Raw genomic sequence first — 14,546 nt, 5'->3', positions numbered from 1 at the left:
CAAGAACAATCTTTTCTGCCCCTTAAAATTGCCATTTTAAACCCACGAGGCCTTGTCAGGGTTTGATGGTGCATATATTTTAAGCTTCGCAGTGGCTTTGCGGTAAAAAAGAGGATTTTCTCTTCGCTCTTAAACAAGCGGCCTCTCACGAGATATTGCAGCATTAAATAGACTTTAAATTGATAGATTCTGGAATGCCACTCTATTATTGCCCATTTCGTGTCTCCTTTCAACGACCTTTTACTATGCTACTCAACTACAGGGTCAAGAAACGCGAATTTTTTTCAAGTGCTCGGTCATTCTGCTTGCGTCTCCAGGAAGACTAAAATTATCTTGATAAGGCCTCAACTTTCATCTCCAGTGTCATCCAATCACTCCTTCAAAGCAGCAAAACGACATCGTAAAGAGAAAATATTTAAGTTTTTTTTAGCAGGTTTTCTTTTTTCAGTCGGCCTCGACTTCAAGTGTGTCGTATCACATTGCACATTACCATTCTTGACATTTTTTCATGGGCACTCAGTCAAATAAAAGTACCCATATGTTCGAGGATAGACATTCGTGTAGCCGCACATTATTTATCCTTATATAGCAATCACTGGTTGCCATTTCCTCTATTCTATTCTTGACATCATTTGATACTATATTACGGGACTCTGGCAAGCATATGCTAATAACCTGATTGCGCTTCTTCGAGCGCCTAAATGTACCTTCTTTTGACTGCGTATCGGGATTTCGCATTGTTAAGAAAACAGGAGTTGAGAAAGCAGAAAACAGAAAAAAAAGAAGAAAACAGAAGCTGAGGTCATTGCCGCCTTTTCGGCAAATTGCTTCAAGCGCTCCAGCTCAAGTGTCGAGCGTCTGTTATTGTAGATGAAGCCAGTGTTTGCAGATATAGAAGACATGCGCATACATGGTTTATACTTCTTGTTTTAACGCTGCTTGCTGAAAGCAATGACATCAAGCGCAAACTTTGAAAACCGTGTCCAATGCCACGAACTACGAGGTGTAGGATCCTTGCTTACTTAACTGCCGTTAGTATCAAATTCACCATGACAGCTCATTTCTCTGTTCACCAAAAAGACAGTGTTATCCGGTCTGCGGTGTTGCAGCTGGAGTTCAACGTTCCGGAGCTGCGGTTTGGCTGTGGCACATGCGGTAGTGAAGGTTCTACATTAATCTCGACTACCTGGTGTTCTTTAACGCGTGCTTAAATTTCAGAGCATATGGCGTTTTTTTTGCGTTTCGCCTCCATCGAAATGAGACCGTGGTGGCCGGGATATTCGATCGCGCGACTATGAGCCCACCATCCGAACACTAAGGCCACTGTGCCACCGTGGCGGGGGTTAGCTGGTTGCTTTATCGGGTTAAAAGATCTCTGAAAGGAAACTTCGATCTGTGTGCTTGTATCACATGTGTTGCTCACCGCTCTCAAGGCTTCTGAGCCGCGTCTGCGTACAAAATTAAGTCACCCATGACGTATGACCTATGAATTAAAACTTGTGACCTAGAACGTCATGGGCTATAACAATCAGATCTATCAGACAGAAAGTACAATTTTTGTCCTCAACGAACTGTTACTTTCCATTTTTTTTATGTTGCGGCTTATTTACTTTTACTTTATTTACTGTTTATGGGTTTTTTTTACGTCCCAAAGCAACTCAGGTCATGAGAGATGCCGTAGTGAAGGGCCGCTGAAATTTCGACCACCTGTGATCCTTTAACGTGCATTGACATCGCACAGTACATGGGACTCTAGCATTTCGCCTCCATCGAAAAGAGACCGCCACGGCCGGATCGAACCCGCGCCCTTCAGGCCAGCAGCTGACCACCATAGCCACTAAGCCACCGCGGCGGCTTACTTTTGGTTTCTGTATGTTATGTCAGCTATTCAGCTATAGTTGATATGCTTCGAGCTTTGTTGCGCTGTGATTAGTGCGTTGTTATGCCTCATTTTTTTTTTGCCGTTGCTTTTAAAGCTAGGGGCTATGATGCAGATCAAATTGCACTTCGCGCGTTTTTTTTTTCCCCTTGGCCTACTCTATGTCAGCATGGAAAAATAAACTGACGTGAAACCAAGTGCCGCGTTTGAGAAGGTAATAACCTCCGTCGTTGCTCTTTTCAGCTGAATTATTTGTAGCTCTATTTACCAGCCGCTTTTCATTTTCGCACTCCAATTTCGAACTAGCGACGAAACAGCTGGGTGTCACGGAAACGGTTGTATCCAAGATGCCACAATCGATACCGTCAATAATTGTTATTTAGTTTCTCTAGCGTTCTTTACTTGTCCTCGCCTCATTGCCTGAACATTTATCTTTTTTTTTCACGTTTATGTCCGCTATACGCTGTGTCAGTCGCCAAAACTCAATAGTGCGCGCTTGATTCTGCTTTGTCTGCTTATCTGGATATTTGACCAAGAAAATAACTGCGAACTCACTCTTTGTCACACTGGCGTGTGGAACATCGGCTGGTGTCATATACAGACTGCCTAAACGAATATGACTCGGTTTCTAGTCATCATGGAGAGAATACTGAGTAGTATAGAGGATAATCCGGTGGGCTCTGTTTTAATCACGGGAGACCTGAACGTTGATGCTTCTTCAAGTAGGAGCAGCGATATCACTTCAAACATGTAATTTCAAAATATATCTTCAATATTATTACTTCAAAAATTTGTTCTGTGATCCAGAAAGAATTACTGCTACTTCAGCAACTATAAAATATTACTTATTATGCAGCAGTAAAGACATTGCCTTAGCGGGTGTGTATAATGGCTAATGGCACTATCGCAGATCACTCGCCAATTTTTTCTCTGGTGCTTAAATATAACAGCACTCCTGCTCAATGAGCTCTGCGCCAAAGGCACGAATTAATTATGAACCCTTGCAAGCGGAAATATTCAACTTTAATCTAAATAACATGTATCCTACTGATGTCTATACTGATTTTGAAAATTTTATAAGTTTGGACTTCATAAAGAAAATGGTTATTATTTAAGGCAGTTTAGATTATTAAGTAATTATGTAGTGGCAATAATACGCAAAAGAAAGAATACAACACTATCGTAATACAAAAAGCACCCGAAAACGCCCGTAAAATGTGGGATATATAGAAAATAATGTGGTCGGAAAACCAACAGAGCAGCACGTAGTCTCTGCATTCACGGACTCCAACACAACTGAAAAATTTAGTAATTACTTAACAAAACTTAGCTCGTGGCCAGTACCCTTAATCTGTCGTGCTCTATGAATAACCCACGAGTTCATGAGACTTTCTCACTGGATGCCATTGATTGCCGATTGTCAAATCACAGTAGTCCTTAATAATCTCGCCCAAACAAGGCAACACGGCACGATGGGATAACAATGAGAGCACTGAAATGGAACATTTTCCATCTTGCACCTATCCTCGCAACAATAATGAACCACACTATTCACGAAGGTATTTATTAAGATATTTTGGAGATTTCTATATAGTTATCCCAGTTCAAAGTGATAGTAAATTCAGGCAGTTATTGTACAATCTGGGTTCTCAGTATCATAGTTACTGTGTTGGAAAGCTTCTTGGGAAACAACTAAGAGGAAACAACTGCCAGGGAAGTGAAACAACAAGGAAAACAACTGCAGGTATATTAACGGTCTACGTCGAATAAAGCCTGTTGATAGTAAGCGCTCGTCCCTGTCTACTTCTATGTCCGTGTCTTTTATTGCGCCCCTGTGTCCTCCTGAAAAGTTATGAACCAACACGCCCAAATACAAGTACTTCTGAACTAAGAGATCATTTCACGAGAACTAAATCATATCTTAATGTCAACAAGGCTTTAGGAAGAAAAGAACAACATCTACAGCATTAATGTCATTTTCTCAACGCTTATGTTCATCGTTGCATAATAATGAATAGCTATAGCATTGTTCCTGCACTTAAAAAACATTTGTCATGCTATTAACTCAATATTAGTGCAAAAGCCGGACCACAGTGTTTAGGAACTCACGATTGGTCCTCCTGAAACAGTTATAAATCATCTCAACACACGGTTCATGCCGAAGTTCCCCAAGCACCTGCTGTAGGCCGTGTGCGCTAATGACTTCCCTTTATGTTCGGTGAATTCCAAAACGGTGATGTACGGTGACAGAACTGCAATATTTATTACAGTCAATACTATAACTGAAACTGAGGCTAATTTAAACGAGTTATCCCACATCTTCTCACGGTTTAAACCTATTAAACTGAGAATAAATGCTGCTAAAATAAAGTACATCCTGTTGAGGTAAAGGCACAAAACGCATCATAACTATTCAATTGCAGATTTGCTTTGATGGCGCATTGATAGAGAAAGTTGACTCCCATAAATACCTCTGCATAACTCTAGACGTCAACTTTAATTGCCAAAAAACACACCGACAGCTTGGGCTCTAAACTTGTTTCAGCTTGTTACCTCCTACTCAGAACAAGCGGTTGCCGAACGTTCCTGTGCTTAACATTTTTTATTTTTCTCTTTTTTATTGTGACCTGACCTACTGCTGCGATTCGTGGGATAGTACATGTGGGTCTTACATTGATCCGATTTTTTTCTATGGAGAAAAGGCCAATGCATATAATAACATACTCGAGCAGGTATAAGCCCAGCGCCCCTTAGTTCAATACGTTACAAATTTTTCCCCTTCGTTTACTACATGAAACGAAAATCCCTATGGTTGTAAATAAGGCGTCCCTCATAGCCTGAGTCGCTTTGGGACGTTAAACCCCAATAATATCAATAATATCGGTAGTAAATAAGATCACAAGGAGTAATTACCTGCTTTTAGTCAATGTTTCTGTGCTGCCTTATAGGAGTACTGGAAATACAAGCGCTATTAATTTGGATTAACCTCTATCCGAAAAACCTGTGGAAAACGCCAAATTCAATATTACAGGACCGAGGCATTTATAATTTTTGAAAAATAAGTGTTTGTGTGTATATCCGTTAAATGCCGGATCTTTAGGGCTGATCGCCACTGCTTTGTTGGCTGATCATGTATGAGCGAGTTTTATGTTTATTTTATTGTTGGACCAATGACTGTGTACAATGGGTTTTACTAGCTTCGGCTATTGGCCCGGCAGAAAATTGTAACGGTTTTCATTTTCCACTTGAAAGAAAAATAATTTAAGAAATAAATGAATAATAAAAATACACATTCGAGTCTATTTATATGGAATGTGAAAGGAGAGAAGCACTCAAATATGAACGATTGAGTATCAGACATGGATAACCCATTAACTCTCAGTGTTGCGAATCCACTTCATAGAAATTTCCGTAACGGCCACTAGCAATTTTTTAACTTTGTTCTCTAACGCGCGTGCACTAGGTCGCACAGTGTACCAATTATGTTGTCTTCGATTTATTTCTTTACAATGCGGTCGTTGAATGCTTAGACATAACGTGGTCTACATTTGAGGCCATTTTGATACCTATGACTGACGAGTGCACGGGTCATAACAGCCACCGAACCATTTTCTTTTAAAGCCGCAAATTCTAGCAATAAACAGTTCGATTTGAAGTGGGTTTGTGGAGTCTGTCTGCCCTCATAAATACATCGCAATATTTGAGGAGAATGGGGCAAAACGCGAGATTTCGGTACTTCGCGTTACCTAACTTTTAAAAGTGCGGTCAAATTGGCTACGTATTTAGCTCGCATGGCCTGCCGCACGTCGCTACACCTGTACTCAAGGCTGATAAGATTCGTCTCTTCGAAATAATACAAAAATTGCGAAGTGAGCCTTGGCAAACCAGAAAGCTGTCGAAAAGTCTCGAATTTCTGCACGGCACATTTTTCGGTACTGTGCAGCCTCCACCGACCAAGCGTCCTAGACAGACTTAACTGTTTAGTTATTACGATTAGTTATTTGTCTCATGCAAAGTTGACAAATGTAAACGCCTCGCGTTTTTTTCGGGGGAATCGTTTCAGCAGCAGGCTATATATAGGGGAAAACGCGACATGGTGGTGTTCGGCAGGGTCTAAAATAAAAATGATGATCTTATTGCTTACCCCTAAGCTTTGCAATTGTTTCACCGATCTTTAGGGTGATCCGAACACAGAGAAGACAAACACCCCGAGTGGCGAGATGAAGACATGAAGAAATTGGAGAGCCTCAAACAGTCCCGGTGCCACCGTGCGTTTTGTTGTATCTACGTACGCCCATCACTTAACAGCAAAGAAAATGAGGGGATGTGAAAGGCAGTAACTGTACGGAGCTTCCTAGCTTCCTTGTAACTTCACCGGTGCACACTTTGCGGCGAGGAAGAAAGGTTACCTGTGCAACACATTCTGACATTGGAGGAAGCTTTATTCGGTCAGACCTACAATCATTATCAAAAGCTTTTGTTGATGTACTGCGAATCGAAGCAAACCGCATGTCCATTTACAGGAACGAAGCTAAAGAGGAACAACTGTGAAACTAAGACAAACAAAAACATGTCAAGGAAGCAAGAAGTTCGAAAGGATCGCTTAAACAAGCAACGGACAAAGCCTCGCCGCAGAACTGCCTGGTTTGTACCGAGTCATGGAACAAAACAGAGCCGGGTCCTGTCTGGGTGGTCTTTATAATGCGGATAGGCTCACGAAGATTGTGTAGGTACCCATGGGAACTTCACGCCAAAACAGAGAAACAATAAATAATGTACTATTTTCGAAAGGCGTCTCATTTTGCCCCGTGAACTGTTTTGAGTTTCCACACAAGATAGGACAAAAAGCGACGTTTTGAACTTTTCGGCGTCGTAGTTTTTTACGAGAGGGCATCAAAATTAAACGGCAGACAGAGAAGAACTTAAAAGACACACACGTCTTCTGTGTGTGCTGTTTTAGACTTGCGCCTTTTCGGGAAAGAAGACAACCAACTCGGCCAACAATACGTGCTAAGCAATATTATGATTGTGTTTTACTGTGTTCCGCTTAAGCTGGTCTCCTTACAATTACTGAGAGTGGTGCAAGGGCGGCAGCAAATATTTCCGCACTATTTTGTTTTGTATATTTGAGTAATTAAATATCAGCTGGTGGTTTAGCATTCCTAAGCATGAAATATTGTGCGAACGCGCAGTTTTTTTGTTTTTTTTTTGCAGCTGGACATCACTGCCACATACCTGAAAGCGCGAATGAGGTGTCCAGTGATCCAATGAACCAGTTGAGCGCGTCTTCAATTTTTCGCATCGTCAACGCAAATTAAAACACTGTACGCCGGCGGCCTATGCTCCAGTGAAGCGTTTCTGCAGCAGTGTTGTCAACGCCAACACGTATTGCTGTAATGCCGTGTTTCTGCCACAACGTTGTCCACGTACGCCAGCGCATGCAGCGCATGTCTCTGCCATTCCTGCACACATAGTTCAAAGTTCGAATATTAGTTTGATAGTAGCATTAGTTGATGAAGAACACGATGTGCAATTCACAGCGTGAGAGTGTGTTACAGTTTAGCTCGAGGCGTAATCCGCTGCGGTTTGCACATAGTTCTTGTGCATAGAACATTGCTTCACTTCAATAAATGCCATGTCTAAAAAAAAAAAAAAGTGCCGATAGCCTAGTGCTCTCTTGCAGTGGCAGGGAAGCTGGTCTGCTTGTGCCGCGGCGGGTTCGAATCCCAGTAACGGAAGTCTTTATTTTATTTATTTATAGTGTGCCCAAGAACAACCTCAAGGTCAAGCTTCACACCTCGTGAAGTAGTGCTTTAGCACTAAAAGAATGCCATAATTTCCAATTTGTCACGTGGTGCTGCACTCTTCTCCAAGTGGCAGGGCTTGCTAGGTCGCAGGTGCTCTATGGGGCGTGCACCCCGGAGTTTTTTTGCTGTGGATAAACTTGATGGCAGCAGCTAAATGGACTCAAGCAAACACACCCTGCTGACGATCGTGAGGATTAGTGAATGAGAACACAGTGTCCACGTATGTGATCATGCAAGTGATGCTACCCCAAAATCATCGCCATGTGGAGCATTTAATATAGGCTGAAATCAAGTGATTTCCTCCCTCTCCTCACTGTGTCACGTGGCCATCCTATGTGAGAAGGAGGAGGTTGTGAGGAAAGGAGAGGCGCATGCTTTTCTGCCTGCGCTTCTCTCTCGCGCAGTAGTAATCCTGGTCAGCAATGCGAGTGGTGCCCCTCCCCACCTCCCCTCTAATGTGTTATGTTCGATGCACACATCACAGTAAACGCACTTTGCTAAACCCGATGTCAAAAAATGTCATCCAAGCTGTCACCAGGCATTCATTTGAAAGTAGGCTAGTAAACCTCATAGGTTGCTTTTTTTTTTTTTTACGAAACATCTAAACCTGCGTAATGGTCGTGATTATAAAAAGAAAAAAACGACTGCGAATCGCCGAATATTCCTCACGACGAGATGAAGAGATCGGCGGCGAATAAGCGACGATGTCGGTTGCGGCTGGAACAAGGGAGCTCTCAATGGGTGCGTCAACAGCCGCTGGGGTTGTTCGCGTACATCGATGCACTTGCTATAACCGCTGCGCGCCGCTCGGTTTAGCGCTTACGTAATCTCAGAAAGCAAGTTCATTCATTACAGCTTTATCGAAAGCAGGCCTTCTTGCCCGAAAGGGCCATCAACGACAGCGCTTGCGCATTTGACTAAATGAGCCATCCCAAAGCGCAGATTAGTCAGCTTAAGGAATTTGGGGCAAAGGAATTCAGGGTACTTCATTTGAAACGCTTAACCAGGGCGTGCTGATTTATATAATGAACCGAAACTCAGTTAATGCGCACGTTGACTGTAGTTGTGGAATAATGTTTAGTTCTGCTTCCATGCGATCTCACCTATCCCATTCAGAGTGACTCAGAAATTACGCAAGCAACCATGCAGTCTATGCTAGTTCTGAGTGACCAGTGTGTGGATTCGTTGAGGGTAGCTAGGTCACTAAAACCTAAACATAGCTCATGATTTCTCTGATGGAATGAGTTCGTACTTTTGCGCCATGGCTAACCACGAAGACCTTTCTGTTCTTCTTTCTTTCCACGTCTATACTTCTGTTTCCTGACCCGATAGCGAAACCATGCTGTTGTCTCATTCATCGGCAGACAGAGTCGCCAGTCATAACGCCTGCTGCTCACGTAATTCTCAGTAATTCCGTTGATAAATAACTTTTCATTCAGCTGTGAAACCCTTCCTTAGAGACGCAAACGCAAAACCAAATGCACACGAGCCAAAACTCTGATTCTGTGTACTGCTAGCCGGCGCCAAACGGCAGAGCTGACCGCAAGCGGCGCACGAAACGTCATTGCGTCACCAAGCGGTGCATTAGTCGAACAGCGCCGTAGTGGCTGACCTCTCTTCGCTCGCTTTTGTGTGAGGCTGATGACCGCGAATGAAAGCCAGGGCCGAGGATGGCGCGGAGAACTTTTTGCTGGGCTAGTTGGTCCATTCTGACATTGGTGAAAACAGCGCGAAAGAAGAAGCCCGAAGGCGAAACGAGGAAGTGACAGGAAAGAGCGCTAACATTATGGCGCGGAGGCTGTGCAAGGTGCCCACGTTCTCACCCACTGTCCGCGCCCAACCCACACTGCGTACGCTAAGTGGACGTGATTAGCGCGACAAATGCGAGCGCTTTTAGGGTGAAAGGATTTGATTCGTAGCTGGACGTCATGCCGGTTTGCCTGCTAATGACCGCGGCGAGCTGCGCTCGCTGCATACACTCACTTGCTTGGTCCTCTTTGTACAAGGGAGCGGTCACAGTGCGGTACGATGGTCCTAAAATCTGACATACTGCGAAGGTACGCACTGCACTGCCGGTCCTTTTGAAGCTTGCAGAAGAACTAGTCCGTGGTCCCTTTGATACATAATGTTATCTGGCCATTTGGTCATTTTAATCTGTTCAAGCTTTTACGAAGTCAGCGTCTTCAGTAAGGAATCGCCGGCCAGCCGTTTACATCTATACATCTCCATATGTTACATCGGCTCATGATTGTTCGAAGTTTCGAGTATTGTCTCGTTGGATACAGGAATTGGCTTAGACAGAATTTTAGTCACTGAGAGAACTACCTTTAGGTGTATGGGTTAACTTCTGCAACTGCACCGGGAATATGAGCAACTGTAATGAAACAAAGTGTATTTCTACCTCCCCCCCCCCTCCCCTCTGTTTAGTGGTCAGAACACCTGGCGAGCTTGTTTTTCTTTGTAGAGCTTGCCTTAAGGCATAAGAGAAGGGAACCGAGTTTACATAAATGTGGTTATACAATCAATCAATGAGCGAATGAATGAATCAATCAATCAATGGGGAAAGGAAGTTCAGCAGAATGATCAGAACCGCTTCATACGTGCCAAAAGCCGACAGAAAGATTTTTTGTCAAGTCCAAGAGGCTGCTGTTCGATTGCTTGGATCCCTTTTTATGCCGTCTGCACATGACAGATGAAAAATATTTTTTTTTTACTAACCGGCGAGCAAGATCTTCAGCAATGCCGAATTGGAGAGTTCCTTCATGATTTTGAGTTTTATCATTTTGCTCGTTGCTTCCTGGATAACAATGGATGCTAGCTTGCTTCGTCACCGGAAGAATGCAGTTATATAAACCCTCGTCAAATTCCATACTTCTTTGAATCGGTGTTGTGTCTATCACCGCATTCACAGAAAACCAAATGAGAATGTCGACTGAGAGGCTGTCTGTGAAAAAGTACACCCCCCGTCAAAAGTATATAGCCCAAGGGGTTTGCTTATGAGGCCCGCAGCATGCCTCCTTATGCGTCTACAGCGACTGTAATCCATCGAAAGAGGAATGGCTTCACGTCCTCTGTCCTCCCAACCTTTGGACTGCTAGATGTGGCAGAGAGCCCCGCTAAACAGCTTAGAAGCAAACCCCTTGGGCTGTGTACTTTTGACGGGGACTGTACATTTTGGCGTGTGTACAGTCAGCCTTTGCGGCCACTGAATAGGAACACGCTGCACTGCCAGCTCTGGCAACTCGCGCAGATTCCAATAAAATGCGGCGCACTCAGGGTTAATGCTGTCGGCAGTAGTCTCTTTACCAACCTCAACCGAGTTCCAAGTAGAGACCCAACAAGGAGTAGTGACAGGTTCTTCTTTTGCGGCTAACAAAGCTGACCTGACAAAAAGTGTGACTTAATGTTAGTTCAGTGACAAAATATGAAAGGACAGTAAGGCACACTTCTGCGTACGCAGAAACAACTCCTGGCAAACCTGTGCAATAAGATGGGTGTTTGTGCGCAGGCGTGTGCCCGTGTGCGCTGGCTCAGGGGCATTTAGGCTTCCTACACTGAACGGCAATCCAATCTACCAAATTGGTTGGTAATACCAAATACAACAGCATTTGCTCTCTCTGACTACAAATGGGCAAACACTTCTTCACGAATTAGCTCTCAAGAAACAGACTTATTCGCACAGATATGGATCATCCTCAATTACGTTATTTGCTTTCCAGTGAATAGGCGGCGCTTGGACATGCACGGTCACTCGTTTTATCACCCCTGGCTTCGACATGAACGTCATATCAAAGCCAGATTGATTCATGTCGCTACTTCTACTGTCTGGTTGCAACTCCGGCTGCTTGGGCCAGGTGGCTCTTTCTCTGAGCTGTGACTCGTTGTCAGCCAGAGCACGAGCTTCATTCAGCACGTTGGATAATACGAGTAGTATCACTTCAAAGTAATCCACACCGCAACCAGCCCTAAGCAACTGCGGTCCCAGAGACTGCATTCACCTCTTTCGCCTCTTCACTGGCACGGCACGGCCATGCTGGCGCGACGTGTCGCCGTATGTAGTGCACCGGACCCGCTCGTCGCAACCGACGCGGACGGCTCAGACCGACAAGCTGTCTGCCCGTCTATAAGCGCTCGGCCTTCAGTCCTCACCCATTTTTTCTCCAGCCACCTGCCGCAGTCGTGCAATCGATTGCCGCAAAGTTGTAGGCGACCTACTCTCTTGCAGCTGGTTCTCGCGGATGAATCCCGCTGGAACCAGCTGCAAGACAGTAGGTCGCCTACAACTTTACAGCAATCCACACTTAGGGCAGACCCAGCCTCATCGACACGGCATTAGTGAAGGCGGCGGTCGTAATAAACTAATGAAGACATTACAAAGAGTAACGTGAAAGTATTCAAGGAGTCTAATAACTCACTTTCCTCTGATTCCTTCTGGAAAGACCAGCAAATGTAACGCTCTTGGATTAGAGCCTTAATTTGGATTGTGTTGAAGTTTCGTGCTGTCGTACGAACAAAAGAGTTCGCCGGTTAGCTGTTCGTACAAAATGAACTTCATTTGGCTCTCAACGCAGCGTAAAAATGATCTTGGCATACAACGCTTATGTATACCAAGCTATAACTGCCTTTAAAAACACTTTCCGGAAGCATGTCCTTGGTCCGCCATTGTAAGGTTTTACTCTCTCTTGCAATTCGAATGCCATTCACAGTAAATGACCGACAGTGGTCGCCGCAGTAAGCTAAACTGTCATTGATTTATTAATGCTGGTTTAGGGCTACATTGAAAAAAAAACGAGGGTACTACGCACAGCATGCTTTGCAGCTTAGTGAGCGAAATTGTACACAGCCCTCCAGCAAGTGTTCTCGGTTTTGGGTACGGTAATAAACAATAGCGGCTCCGCATCTGCCAGCAAGGGAAGGCCAGCACACAGGGCGCTCACCAAGCGCGAGAGAAAAGCGCTGTGCGGACACCAGGCACAGATGCGTCGCAGAAAATCTTTCTCATAGCTGCAGAACTTCAAATTACACTGGCCTTTCCAATATCTCGTCGACGGATTCTCACATAATGGATTGTCCACATTTTACAAAAGCGTTATGGTTTACTACGATATAAGAGGATTTCTGCGAGTTCGCGGCGGGCGGGATAACACTCGAGCTCTCACCTCTAAAATACATGAAGTCCTCTTCGCTGGACGCTCGTGCTACAAGACAGCGCCTCCTCACACACTGTGTCGAGATGTCTTCGGTGATGAGCAGATGATCTTAACTCCGGCGTCCAGTGTGACATCCCACGAGGTTCACATTTGTGGTGCATTGACAGCGTTAACAATTTGGATGGCCCGCTCGATGCTTATCGAGGGGAGCTTCTGATGTAAGGATGCTGCCCCTTGCTTTAAACAGACTGGCTTTCTGAATCCGAACGCGACTCATTCGCTGAAAGACGGTTCGTTGAAGTGGCGGATGAATGCCGGCAACTCACAGCCGTCGTCTCACAAATTGTTCTCGACAAGAAACGTCCGCTGGCCGGCGATCTGTTCCGAATTCGCAACCAAAGCAAGAGCCACCGGCGTTCGCAAGCTTCTTTTACAACCACACAATCATGTCGTGACCTAGATGGCGCAGTGCCCCAAGCACCAGAAGCTGCTGCCCCGGCGCATCATTTTGCGGCCACACAGGGGCGCCTACCGCGTATCGTCCGAGTCCAATCACACGCGCACAAGAAAGGGGCGAGGGTGATCTGTCGGCATTCGTCGCTCATCGAGCCGTGACGCGCAGTGAAGGAGCCGCAACGTCTCGCTCCACGGGACAGCAGGCCGCTCGCTGCTCCGCCGATGGAGGGGAGAAAGTTACGACTGGAGGAACCATTCTCGCACTCGCGGGTGGAGGCGAAGGAGACTGGCAGCAGCAGCACCGAGCCGGCCATCGAAATGGGAGAGCGCGAAAGGGGCTGGCACCTGGGAAAGCGATACAAAAATGGACCCCCTCAACCAACAGCGCTGGCATTCAGAGCGGGCTCCGGAGGCGGCGGCGCCTTCCGCCGCTGCTGAGGGCAGCGCTGCGCCCTGAGCAAACCAAGCTCCGAAGGAGCCCTCCTCGTTGCCTCTTGCTTTCGCTTTCCCGCTCGTCTTTCAACCGCTACTCTATCCTCCACCCCTCCCGCATCCTTCCTCTTTCCGTCCCAGCCTCATCCAGGATTCCTTGCGGCAGACATTCTGGGTTTATAAAACGCTTCCGCCCGTAATACAACCTCGTCGCAGCTGCCAGCAACACGGCCCAAATGACCCGAACGAATGAACAACAACAACAAAAAAATCGAAGACACCAGGAGCGGCGGGTGTAGCGAAGGAATACAGAGCCTCTGGAGAAGCAAGGCCGGAAAAAGAACATTCTGCGGTTTGCTATGTCACATATCTTATCTCCGCTTGAATTGCGCTTTTAAATCTGTCCCTGACCGGTCCGTTGGGCGTCGGGCGTGCATTTGAGAAAGGGAAGAAGGAGAAACTAGGCTCTGTTTGTTGTTGCAACGAAACTCAACCTGCTGTTAAAAGGGACCGCCCTGAAGCGAACAAGTTTTAGTGCGGCGGTCCCACAGGGCGTCTGTGGTCGGGCCGTTCACTGCCCTCTTCGCTGCCGCTTGCTCTCACGGCGTTGCAGCGAAGGAGGCGCGCAGTGCGGCAAACACTCTAGCAGCGACTACTTACGTGCAATGTGGTTTACGAAGCGCTCTTACTCGAAGTGCCCTGTATTGCCACCTAAAGGAGCAATAACGCTCGAGTCGCACGGATCAGCCGGCTTCTGCGGCGACATAAAAGCGTCTGTGCTCTACAGTCGGCCGCTATGCGGCCGGCGTGTTGGCCGAGTGA

At 45.7% G+C, this 14,546-nt stretch overlaps 1 protein-coding gene across 1 annotated transcript in view; it reads right to left on the bottom strand.

Moving 5' to 3' along the window:
- Window positions 1-13,537, bottom strand: part of LOC149341629 (uncharacterized) — a 138,166-nt gene extending 124,629 nt beyond the window's left edge. The window contains exon 1 of the mRNA XM_089543751.1: window positions 12,846-13,537. The gene's annotated coding sequence lies outside the window, so the exon portion shown is untranslated. The remainder of the gene's footprint in view (window positions 1-12,845) is intronic.
- Between the last annotated feature and the right edge of the window lie 1,009 nt (window positions 13,538-14,546).

Source organism: Amblyomma mixtum, chromosome 5 (genome assembly GCF_055824585.1).
Source record: "Amblyomma mixtum isolate Tamu chromosome 5, ASM5582458v1, whole genome shotgun sequence".
In the NCBI taxonomy this organism is placed as follows: Eukaryota; Metazoa; Arthropoda; class Arachnida; order Ixodida; family Ixodidae; genus Amblyomma; species Amblyomma mixtum.
This window is presented reverse-complemented; position numbering and strand designations above follow the sequence as displayed.